General features: G+C 38.4%; 1 pseudogene; it reads right to left on the bottom strand.

The window, feature by feature from the left end:
• Window positions 1-3628: 3628 nt before the first annotated feature.
• LOC142445647 (ribonuclease P protein subunit p40-like) lies at window positions 3629-11685 on the bottom strand (annotated as a pseudogene).
• Window positions 11686-13287: the final 1602 nt, after the last annotated feature.

Genomic DNA, 13287 nt, shown 5'->3' with positions numbered 1-13287 from the left:
CAGCCTGTGTGATCACGAGGTGGCGATGGGATCAGGTGACAGGCATCAAAGAACAAAAATTCTCTCATTATGAATGCATAAATTTGAAATAATGGTACTGATTGTATTTCCTTGAAGGTATATGGATATTTAAAAATAGATGTTGAAAAAATATTTTTTGACAATAAATGCAATACCTATCTTCTTGAATGTGTCATTCCCAGCATAGCAAACCATACCATGTAATTTTTTATTCAAAATGGCCAATACCAAGTATTTCAGCTCATCAATGCCTTCAATACTGATCTTTATGTCTTTCATTATATTTTTTTATTTTTAATATTTTCTTTGTTATTACCTTGTATTATTGGTATCATTTTAAAAATCATTTTATTGGATCGATGCTCCAATGACACTCATTCTCAACAATGTGTTTTTTTGTTTGTTTGTTTTGGGCCTAATGATGCATGTTACCTGATCCTGTCAACACCTCATGAAGAAGCTGGTGTGCTTCTTCCATGTGGGTTTGTTGCTTCTCTGCTAAAGGGCCACTTATTTAACTTCAAGCCTTTAAGACCCCAGACACTCTATCTTTTGATAGCTGCACATCATCAGCTTTCTTCACCACATTTGCATCTCCACTCCCTTTTGGCCTTTGGACTCTCTCTCTCTTTTTTAAAGATCATTTTACTTGGGGCTGTGACACCTCATAACATCCATATATCATGGTATCAAGCATATTTATACATATGTTGCCATCATTTTCTAAACATTTACATTCTACTTGAACCCTAGGTATCAGCTCTTCTTCTTACACTTCCCCTCTTCACGAGCCTTGATAAATTATAAATTATTATTATTTTCATAATTTACACTGACCACAGGCTCCCTTTCTCTGTGTTTTTTTTCTTCCTCTCCCCACCTCCCCTCTACCCTCCTGGTACACTACTCCCATTTCTGTTCCTGAGGGGTTTATCAGACCTGGCTTCTGTGTGTCTGGGATCTTATCTGTACCTGTATACATGCTTTGGACCCATTTTTAATGCATCCTACATTCTTAACCTCACTTGCTTTTTCTTGGAATGAGACATTTCACTCTTTTATATGATCATTTTGCTGGGTCTTTTTTCCCTCTCTTCTTTGTCCTTGTTTATAGTTTTTTTGTGTGTAGGGGAACCAGTATTTATGAAAACAGTAATTGAAATAATAATTATCTGGGAGCATGAAAGGGCAGGGTGGGATTAATGGGAAGTCAATAACAATGTGTACACAAAGGAAGAAAATGTTCCAACATTGATTGTGGTGATGACTGTACAACCTTTCTCAGTACTGTTGAGTTATTCACTTGTATGGGGCATTAATGATAATAATAAAATTAATAAAATAATATATTTTAAAATCTTTCTTTTCTATCTTCTTTAGAAACTGTAGAACTAAGGAGTCTTGTGGTTTGACAAAAGAGCCCTGATGGTATAATGGAGCCGTTATCAACCTGTGGGTCGTGGCACCTTTGGGGGTCAATTGTCCTTTCACAGGGTGGCCCAGTTCATAACAGTAGCAAAATGACAGTGATGACGTAGCAAGGAAAGTAATCCTATGGTTTGGGGTCACCACAGCATGAGGAACTGTATGAAAGGGTCGCGGCATCACGAAGCTGCAAAACCACTGCTCTAATGGGTTATCCCAAGTCAGCAGCTCGAACCCACCAGTACTTCAAAGAGAGAAGGATGAGCGTTTCTGCTCTTAACAATGTTCACAGTCTTCTAAGACCTAAAAACCAGTCCTACTCGGTCCCACTGGGTTGCTATGAGCCAGAATTTACGTGATGACTGTGGGTGTGGTGTAGTTTGGCTTGAAGCACCAAAAGGTCTTTTCATGACAAAGGATATCACTGCTGATGTCAGATCTTGCCTGAAAAGAGAGGATGCTACAAACATATTTACTTGTGATTAATTGACTAGGCAAACGCATTCAACTGCGAGGATCATAAAAGCTATACATGGCCTTAAGAAGAATGAGAATTCTGGAACACTCCATTGTGCTCACGCAGAACCTGTACATGAATCAAAAGACAGTTGTGTGAATACAACAAGGGAGTGGTGCATGGTTTAAAAGCAGGAAAGGTGTGTGTGCGGGTTGTACTATACTCAGTCAATCTATATACTGAACAAAAGGTAAAGACACTGAATTGTATGAAAAAAGACTGTGGCATCAGAATCAGAGGAAGACTTGTGAACGACCTGCAATATGCAGATGACACAATCTTGTTTGCTGAAAGTGAGGAAGACTTGAAAACTTGCTGATAAAGATGAAGGATTGTGTCATTCAGTATGGATTACAACTGGATGGAAGGAAGATCAAAATCCTTACAACTGGAACAATGAGTATCCTCATGATACAGAGGGAAGATTCGGGGTTATCTGATACCCCAGAACTGCAAATGTCATCTCTGTAATTTTCATCTTCATTTTCTTTGTTAAACTTGTAATGATTGTAGCAATTCTGTTGGACTCTCATCTCCACACTCCCAAGTATTTCTTCCTCAATAACCTATCTGAATGGTGAACTTTGTTTACTTTTCAACCATTAATCCCACGGTGACAGCTGGGTTCTTCACAGTGCAACAAAATGATCTCCTGTGTTGCTCAGATGTGTTGCTCAGATGTTCTTTGTGGCATTTTCCAGTGTAGACAGCTTCCTACTTGCTCTCTTGGCACACATTCATCAAGCCGTAGTGTGCAAGTCCTCACATTATGCCACAGCCGTAACGCCAATGCATGTGCTCAAATAACAGCAATTCACTTTACTGGGGCTTCAGTGCGTCTTCCATTCATACTGTGCTCACTTTCCTCCTGTCTTCTTGCTGCTCCAATGTGACCCATCACTTTCTGTGACATCCTCCACTCACCCCCAATGCTGGCTTTCTCCTGCTCTGTTATCTACTTCAAAGAGATATTGCCCTGAACTTCAGGATCTTTCAGTGTCTTTTTATCTATTTAGTCATTCTTAACTTCTTACCTGATGATATTCATCACTAGGCCAAGGATGGACTTTTCAGCGTGTCAGAAGAAAGCTTTCCTCCACTTGTGCTCCTCATCTCAAGGCTATGCCCGTGTTCTAGGGAACTGTAATCTTCGTATATTTGCAACCTAGCTCTGCTCATTCTATAGACAGCGACCATATAGCATCTACGTTTATACAACAATAGTGCTTGTGTTGAACCCAGTTGTCTATCGTCTAAGGAATAAAGAGGTTAGTAATGCGTTCAAAAAAAGCATGGAGGAGCTGAAGTCTATACTTAACATATAATTTTAATTATGGACATTAAAATTGGCTACAGTTAAATATTATTCTATAACAAACTATCCCAAAACTTAAGACTAAAAAAAACCCCACAACAAACCAATTGATGTGGGATGGAATCCAACCCAGAGAAGCCCCATATGTGTTAGAATAGAATTGTACCTCAAAGAATTTTTAGTGACTGAATTGTTGTAATTAGTTCTCCTGGACTGTCTCTGAAGGTACCTTTGAGTGAGACTCAAACCTTCCTTAGCATTAAGAACTTTAACCATTGGACAACCAAAGTGCACCTGACCCACACCGTGGTCTTTTCTTTCCTTTATTTTTTAATCATTTAAAATTATTTTTATAGTGGACAGTCAACACTTTCCCCAGAAGTTATTTGAAGCCAATAATTCAGATTACCGAAAACAACAACAACGTTGTACAAATGCTCTCCTCCATTTCAAAAGTCATGTTCATTTTCTCTCCAAGAAACCGGACTATCTGCAAAGCCTTGAACACATAAGTAAGCCCAAGGAGATGTTTTAGTTCATCAAAATAGTGACTAAGAAAGAAAAGAAAAATAAGAAAATAGGGAGAGTTAGATATGTTCACATTTTATGTTTTAATTTATGCAGGATAAGTGATATTTCAGATGATCTAGAGAAATGTAAGCCTAATCTATAAATTTATAAAACTAAGGAAATGTGGGTTAAATTCCTGATACCAGTTGTCAATTTAAGAAAGGTCAACCTAACTTGTTCCAACAAAACATGCTGGAAGATAATTTAAAAAGGGAAAAGTGAAAAAACCCAAAAGGAAACAAGATTAGTTTTCTTCATTTAAAGAGTGTGTTTTTAAACACTGAGACATAATTTATTGCTTCTTATGAAAATGAACTTCCAATTGAAAAAGGACAAAGTATTAGTTAATATAAAATGTTGGGCTTAAAGTGTGAAAGCTTTTGTTGAAAAAATAACTTGTATATGAACATTTATTACAGCACTACTCACCATCATTAATGGGTGGAAACAACCAAAATATCTGTGAATCAAATAAATAAAAGAGGGCATGATATATACAAAAATGGAATAGCATTAAGCCATAAAAAGGAATGACATACATAAATATGATGCAACGTTCATGAGGCTTGAAAACTGTGTGTTCCAGGTAGGTTTATTGTGCCAACCTGCCAAATAGAAACATGAAGGATTAATAAAGCCATACCTTGATTGGAGGGCAAAGAGATAAATGGCTCAGCAAGTCCTGCTTCTCTCTCTCTGATTCTGGTGATCAGATCAGCATGTGGCTGCTAGTTCTCTGCCTCAACTTGTAAGTTGCACTACTTGTAACACACTCAAGCTATGGATTGTGCTGCTAGAGCTTGAGATTTCTTTGAGACCTGCTTTGCCACATTGTCAATATATACATCACTTGAGCTTGGGACTGTTTGATCCTGTCATCTTGCTGGTGACCCACTCTGCTGTTTGCTGCCTGTGGCCAGACTTCCTGCATTGCCTACAGAAGACTCAGCTCTTTGCTTCCTCGATCTTGGACCCAGCTGACCTCGTGAGTTGAAATACCCCCAGTATATTAACTGTTTCATGGAATTGAGTTGAACTACTGTGTGGACAAACCAGCTGTTATATTCCTTTGTGCTGTATCATCTATCTATCTATCTATCTATAATCATAAGTGTCCTGTTTTTGTTTCTGTAGAGAACTCTAACACACTATGACAAGTGAAAGAAGACAGACACAAAAGGCCTTATATTGTCTTATTAGAATTACAATAAATGTCGAGAGTAGCCATATCCATAAATGAAAAACAGATTAGTTGGTTGCCAGTGGGTAGAGGGAGTAGACAGTTGAGAGTGAGTGAATAATGGTTATAGAGTTGGGTGTGTGTGTGTGTGTGTGTGTGAAAACTTCTGGAACTGGATAATGCTGATGGACATACAACATTGTAAATATACTAAAAGTACATTTTAAAATGGCAAATTTATGTTTTATACATGAATGTTATGACAATTAAAAATAAGACGAAATCCTCAAACTTTACATTTTAGGCATAGTTTATAAATATGAAAAAAAGATGTTGATTTTTTTTCAAAGAAAATGCCTCTAAACTTAAATTTTAGAAATTTGTAAAAAGGAAGATTGAGAGATATGCTTGCTTAAAAGGATCATGTTTAAGTGTAGCAAAAAAAAAAAAAAAAAAAGCAAATGATGCCTGGCCACCAACATGAACAGCATATCTAAGGTTTTAAAGTCTTGTATTCAAGCAAGCAGCCATCTAACTAAAGTGTCACTACATCCACGTGGAAAAAAACACACCAACCTGTGCATCCAAAGATAACAAAATCAAATATGATGAAGGGAAAGTATCAGAGCTTAAATTGTGAACACCCACTTTGTAGAAAGTAATGGAGAACAGTGGGTTCTCAAAATCTTTTTTTGGTGTTCCTAATTATATTAAGCCTCTGGCAGATTACCTCCAGCCACAGGGGAGGGCCTCAAACAGCTCTGCATCAGACAGAGATTGTTGTAAACTTGATTATGGTGATGGAATTGTGGTATAATATGATGCCTGGTCAGCTGAGCTCCCTCTTGATTCCACCTGAATTTGATCCAGATTTATTGCTTTTTCCATCACAAAAACCTCTTCCCTAGCTTACTTTAACATTGCTGGTGGTTTTACTCTCTATCTTTATCTTTATTCTATTAGTATCAGTTTCTTTCTCTTTCATTTTGGTTTTTATTGTTTCTGCTAGGTCTCCCAGTCTATGAAGCACAGGAGGAGGGTATACACAGAAACAGCTGTTTTAAAGCGAGCAGAACAAGGAAAATGAGCATCTTATTCTTAAAAAGCACATTGAAAGTTCTGCTTTTTTTCTCTTCCTAAGGACAATGACATAGCAAGAGAACATTTCTGTCAGCAAGGGTAATGATGTCATCCAAGACGATAATGCTACTGCACTTTGAGCTTAAGAAAGGAAAACAGAAGATGTGAGGAGGCCCTACAACTTTCAGCCCTACCAACATCACTACAGTGGCACGTAGCCACAGACGAGTAACACAGAAAAGGCAAGAGTCTTTCCTTTGCCTTATGTTGTTAGCTAAGACCGCCAGTACGATGTTACATAAAAGTGGGGACCAGGGACATCCTTGTCTTATCCCCTTTTTCATTGGGATTGTTTCATCTTTTCTCCATTGACTACTACATTACCTGTTAGTTGTTCATATATAGCTTTTATTATACTGAGGAATTTTCCTTCCATTCCTATCTTTTTGAGTGTCTTAAATAGGAATGTGTATTGGATGTTGTCGAATGCCTTTTCTGTGTCTATCGATATTATCAGTTGGTTCTTATCCTTTTGCATGATAATTTGGGGAATACGCCGATGGCTTTTCAAATGTTGAACCATTCCTGCATCCCTGGAATGAATTCCACTTGGTCATGGTGAATTATTTATTTTATAAACTTTTGTATTTTGTTGGCCAGTATTTTGTTAAGGATTTTTGCATCGATGTTCGTTAGAAATAACCGTCTGTAGTACTCAATTCTTACAGGATCCTTGCCTATTTTAGGTATCGGTGTTAAACTAGCTTCATAGAGAGAGTTTGGGAGTTTGTAGTCTTTTTCTATGCTCTGGAAGAGTTTACGTAGGATTGGTAACAGTTCTTCCCTGAATGCTTGGTAGAATGTGCCCATGAAGCCATCTGACCTGGGGAAGTTTTTGGTTGGTAATGCCTTGGCAAACTTGTCTATTTACTCTATTGCTTTGATATCCATCTGGGCAAAACTATGGAGGGATTGTTTTTTCAAGTATTTGTCTATGTCTTCTAAGTTGCAGAATTCATTGAAGTACAGGCCTTTGTATTACTATGTAATTAGACTTTTAATTTCCTTAGGGTCTGTTGTAATGTCCCCTGTTTCATTCCTCATCCTGGCTATTGAAATTTGTTCCTTCCTTTCTCTGGTTAGGTTTGCCAAAAGTCTAGTGATTCTGTTAATCCTTTCAAAGAACCAGCTTTTGTTGCATTGATTATTTTGGATTTTTTCCCTCTTTCCCCTCTCCTGTATCACTGTCTTGCTTTGTTTCATTTATTTTCTGTTGCTATTAGTAGGATAGTCCTAATGACTCTGCTCTAAATCCTGAAGGTTTTGTGTCAGCATATTAATCATAAGTTTCTCTTCCTTTTTCATGTGTGCATTTATTGTTATCAAACTTCCTCTGATAACTGCGTTCTCTGATCTGGACCAGAACTCATTCATTTGCAGTAGAAAGTTATTTATCTTCCAATTGTTTTCCCTTGTTTTCTTAATTGCCCCTTTGTTGATTTCCAGCCTTATGGCATAGTGGTTCAAGAGGGAAGTCTGAGTGATCTGTATGTGCTTGAATTTACACAGATTCAACTTGTGTCCCAGCATGTGGTCTGTCTTTGAGTATATGTGTGTGGGTATGAGTAGAATGTGAATATTTTACATTTGGGGGAGACCTCTGAAAAATGTCTATCCGGTCAAGTCACCTAATTGTAGAGTTTAGTTCTGTAGCTTCATGGTAAGCTTCTTTTGCAGTGATCTATCTTTCTAAGAGAGTGGTGTATTAAAGTCACCTACTATGATTGTTGAGCCTGTGATTTCTTTTTTCATCTTTTGGAGCGTTTGATTGACAAATTTCTTGGGTTTGGGTGCATTTATATTTGTTATACTCACTGGTTCTTGGTCTACTGTTCCCTTGAGCATTATATAGTGCCCTTCCTTACCTATTATTATGACTTTCACCTTGAGATCAATTTTGTCAGAGATTAGGGATTGCATCCCCTGATTTTTTTTTAATTTCCATTTGCTTGGTATATTTTCCTCCAGCCTTTGATTCTCATCTTATTTCTGTCTGAAAGCTTGACATGTGTCTCCTGTAGGCAACAGATAGATGGATTGTGTTTTCTAAGCCACTCTGCTAGTCTCTGTCTTTTAATGGGTGAGTTCAGTCCTTTGAAATTCAGAGTTATTACATCTATCTGTGGACTCTGTGATGTCATCTCACACCTTTTGTGTTGAGTGTTCTCGTACCTTCATGTCAGTGTATTGTGCTTGTATGTGCGTGGGTGTGTGTGTGTGTGGAAATTACATAATATCCTGCCCACTTGTGAAGGGGTGAAGTATAGCCTGTGAATCAGGTCATAGCTTGATGACCTCATTTGGAGGCACAACAGAGATAATAGCTCACTGGAGGCCAGACCCACATTCACTCTCTGCTTGACTCCCTGTGAGACATTCCTATTGACAAGCCAGATGGGCTACACTGATGGAGCAGGGGCCTGGAGAAGACACATGGAGTGCCACACTAGTACTGAGTGGTTTCCACTGCCACTGGATCCACAAGACTTCCCACCCACTGGCCTGTGATCTTTGTTCCTGCATTGGCATCATTACATGTGCTTCATGAGTCTGCATTAGAATTTATAAACTGGTAATGGACATATGGGCTAATATAGGATTTATCGCCTTTACCTGGACTGGGCTGGGACTTTTTATTTAATGTGCTATTGCTCTTCACTATAAAATTCTCTCTTACACACATGTGATTATCTCTGGATTTGTTTCTCTAGTCTATCTGGACTAACACATTCGGGGTTCATTCTTGCCGTCTTTTCAACATTGAGTCAGTGTTATTTTGGGAGTTGTTTGTACTGTTTTGACCTCTGAATGGAGTTTCTCTAAGTGTTGATCACAAAACCCATATGTAAGAAGTATACCAGCCTGTGTGATCATGAGGTGTTGACGGCATCAGGTATCAGGCATCAGAAGACCCAAAACCATCATATTAATGTGAACAGGGGTTAGGAGTAGGGACCCAAAACCGATCTGTAGACAATAGGACATCCCTTCATAGAAGAGTCACAAGGAAGGTATGAGCCAGAAGGGTGCAGTATAGCACCAACCAACCACACAACATTCCTCTAGTTATTTAATGCTTCCTGCTCCCCACTACCATGGCCCCAGTTCTACCTGAAAGATCGGTTAGATCAGAGCAGGTACACACAGATAAGACCCCTTGACAAACGGATTCCAGGACAGATAAACCCCTCAGGAACATTAATTAGAATAGTGATAAAATGAGAGTAGAGGGAAAGTGGGGAGAGAGAGGAGAGGAAGCAGGAACCAATTGCAATGAACAACATATAACACTTCTGACCCCCTAAGGGGATGAATAACAGAGACATGGGCAAAAGGAGACAGTGGATGGTATAAGATATGAAAATAATAATAATTTATAACTATCAAGGGCTCATGAAGGTGGGAGGGTGGAGGATGAAAAGAAAAAAGAAGAGCTGATACCTAGGGCTCAAATAGGAAGAAAATGTTTTGAAAACGATGATGGCAACATATGTAAAAATGGGTTTGACACAATTGATGTATTGGTTCTTATAAGAGAAGTAAGAGCCCCCAATAAAATGATAATTAAAAAAGAAAGACAAGGCAAGACTCTCACCAAATTATTCCACTAAGAGACCAATTTTCTGGGAAGTATGAAACCAGTGATTGTAAATAAATAAGCTTTTGCCACCACACTACTTGGCTGAGCAAAGCAATAGTTTGCTATGAAATTATTTGTCTCATTATTTAGGTCAACATGATTGAAGACAGCTCTGATCCAATTGAAGAGTTCCTGGGTACTGTATGCTACCCCTGGCTTCCCCTGTAGCACTGGGCACTGTATATCTGTTAGCCTCCTCAGGCCTATTTTGAGCTGGTGGATTTGGTAATTAGAGAAGTATGATGTCATCCTTGATTCATCTGCACCAGTAGGGTAGCAAGTAAAAAGAAAATCAAATTTCACAGGACGTTTTGCTTTGAAGGGCCGACATGTTCTTTTTATAGCTCTTGGAATCCAGGTTAAAGGATGAGTCCATCAAATTAACAGTGACAATAATTTCATGAATTTTTGAGATGGTCAACTTTGAAGTCTAGTTTCTTCACAAGTGTCTATCCAGTGATGAAATTAATTTTCCATTTAGTTGTAGGGCTTCATCAATGTTTGTATGTATGGTATGCTAGTGCATAGCAGGCACAAAGGTGTTAATGAATTCATATGAAATTTGTTCATGAAGAGATAAGTTCTTCACAAAGTAAAAAGTTTTCCATAACCAGGATAGATAATTACAGTTTATTATTCCAACCTGGATGATAAACTCATGTGTGGTTAATTGAAGGGTGGAGAGATAAATGGCTCAGTGAGCCTCGCCTTTCTAGTTCTCAGGTCTCTTGCTTTCTGATTGTGGAACCAGGGTGCAGCTGCCTTAGCCAGTTCCCTGCTTCCGCTGGCAAGGCTAACTTCCTGCAAGACATTCCTGAGGAGAAGCCACATGAACCTACCCCGATGCAACCCTGGGTACTGAAGCACTTGTGTGGAGACCCCTGCCAGTGCTGAGATGCTTACACATTCACTGACTCGACTTTCCTCCCGCAGTCGGCATCATTGCGTGTGTTTTGTGAGATGGAGGAGGACTTTGTAGATCTGTGTCGGACATATGGGCTAATTTTGGATTTGTGGGCTTGGGAAGCACTGGGTTGGGATGTTTTCTTGATGTGCACTTACCCTTTATATAAAACTCTCTCATATATATGAGTTTCTGTAGATTTTTTTCTCTAATGTACCCAGAATAACACACCAGGTCTTTCAGCTCTTTTTACATTGTCCTATATTCAGCAATCAGAAATAAATCCCTGTAATTGTGATACTTCATATGCACAAGGTGCGGGCAGCATGACTTGTTGTGGATGAAGCTAGATTTTTCTCAGACCAGCAAGTGCTGAGGCCCCTCCCTTAGCCTGCTCAGCTCAGCACTGCCATGGTATTTTTAATAGCCTCCTATGGATGTGAAAATTAGACACTGAATAATGAAGACCAAAGAAAAATCAATTCATTTGAACTGTAGTGCTGGAGAAGAGTATTCAAAGTACCATGGACTGCAGAAAGAACAAAAAGATCTATCTTGGAATAAATACAGCCAGATGCTCCTTTGGGGCAAGGATGGACAGACTTTGTCTCCCATACCTTAGACATGTTATGAGGAGAGACCACTCCCTTGAGAAGGACATCATACTTGGTAAAGTGGAGGGGCAGCATAAAGAGGAAGGCCCTTGATAAGATAGATTGACCCAGGGTGGCAACAATTTGGCAGATATGAGAACATTTTAAAAATTGTTATTAGTGTAATTATTTTTTAAATTGTGGCAAAAATATACACAGCAAAAGATCTTCCAATTCAAAACTTATACATGCATAATTTGTTGCTATCAATTATACTCTTTGTGTTGTGCAACCATCATTGATACCCTTTTCCAAACAATTGCACCACAATTATCGTAAATCGATGCCCACTCTGCAATAGTTATTCCTCCTTTATCCATCGTAACCATTGGTCAATGTTGGTATCTTCTTCTCTTTTTTTAGTGGTTTTCTTCATATAAAATTCACATATTATACACTTCTATATTTAAGTCACTTTTAAAATCAATGCATTTGAACTATAGTGGTAGAGAATGTTGAAAGTACAATGGACAGTCAAAAGAACAAACAAAGGTATCGTGGATGATGCGCATCCAGAATGCTTCTTAAAGGCAATGCTGTTGACTTTAACTCACATTATGGGGACATGTTATCAAGAGAGACAAGTCCCTGAAGAAAGGCATCCTGTTTGATAGAGAGACAGTGAAAAGAAAAGGGCATCAACCAGATGGATTGACATAAAAAAGACCTTTAAGCTTTAAGGAGACTGATTGACATTGTAGATGCAACAATAAGCTCTACCATAAGAGTAATTGTGAGGATACTGTGGGACTGGGCAGACTTTCTTCTGTTCTATGTTAGGTTGTTATGAGTTAGAATTTATTTGACTGCACCACCACCACCAAATGTGCCACAATCCATATTACCCCTGAAAAATATCTAAAATGTTATTCAAAATGCCTTTTATTGCTTCAAGTACATGATTTCAGCAACAGTTCACAGGATAAAAAAATCCAAACTTGAAATGGTTAAAAACATTAAAATGTAGTATTTCTTAGTTAACAATTCTATTGTCAACTAGGCTTTTCCTGTCCTATGTTTACCAGATTTCATTGGGGCATTACACCAAATACTGATAGAAAAGCTGCTGCCAGTCCTTCGTAAATGTATTCAAGATGTAGAATAAGGAGCACGTCCTGAGTCATTCTGTGAGACTAGCATTACTCTGACACCTACAGCCAGACAAAGGCACTCAAACACAAACAAATGTTACTGCCATTGAGTCAATGCTGACTCACAGTGACACCTGTGGGTTTCTAAAACAGTAACAATTTACTGGACTAGAAAGGCCAGTCTTCCTCCTGGGAAGCTGCTGGTCGATTTGAACTGCTGAACATGTGTATGGCTGCCCAACTAGTACCGCAGACGAAGGCACTACAATAATTAAGAGAAAACTACCTACCAGTGTACCTTATGGACATACAGGCAAAAATCCCAATAATCCAAATTTAAAAGAAGGTTATATAACGGGATAAATTGGGAGTTCTACAGAGAAAATATAATCCTCCAGCCAGAGTTGCTAGAACAGTTGGATCTCCATGTTAAGACTTAAAGACTCCAAGTCCATTTTGCCTTTACCTTTTCCCCCTTTTTAAAGGATGCCCACCATTATAAAGGTTTAGGAGATAATTTTGGAAGGATTTTATTTTTGAGAGTTGCAAGTTTTCATTTCATTTTTAAAAATCATTTTATTGGGAGCTCATACAACTTTCACAATCCATATATACAATCCATCACATCAAGAACATTTGTACTTATGTTGTCATCATAATTTTCTTTTTACTTGAGCTCTTAGTATCAGCTCCTAATTTTTCTCCTTCCTCCCTGACACTCCCTCCCTCCCACACCCTTGATAATTTATAAATTATTATTATTATTTCATGTCTTACACTGACCAATATCTCCCTTTACCCGTTTTCCTGTTGTCTGTCCACCCTGGAAGG

Source organism: Tenrec ecaudatus, chromosome 4 (assembly GCF_050624435.1).
Source record: "Tenrec ecaudatus isolate mTenEca1 chromosome 4, mTenEca1.hap1, whole genome shotgun sequence".
NCBI classification, from domain to species: Eukaryota; Metazoa; Chordata; class Mammalia; order Afrosoricida; family Tenrecidae; genus Tenrec; species Tenrec ecaudatus.
Note: the sequence above shows the minus strand (reverse complement) of the source record. Positions and strands in the feature narration are given on the sequence as shown.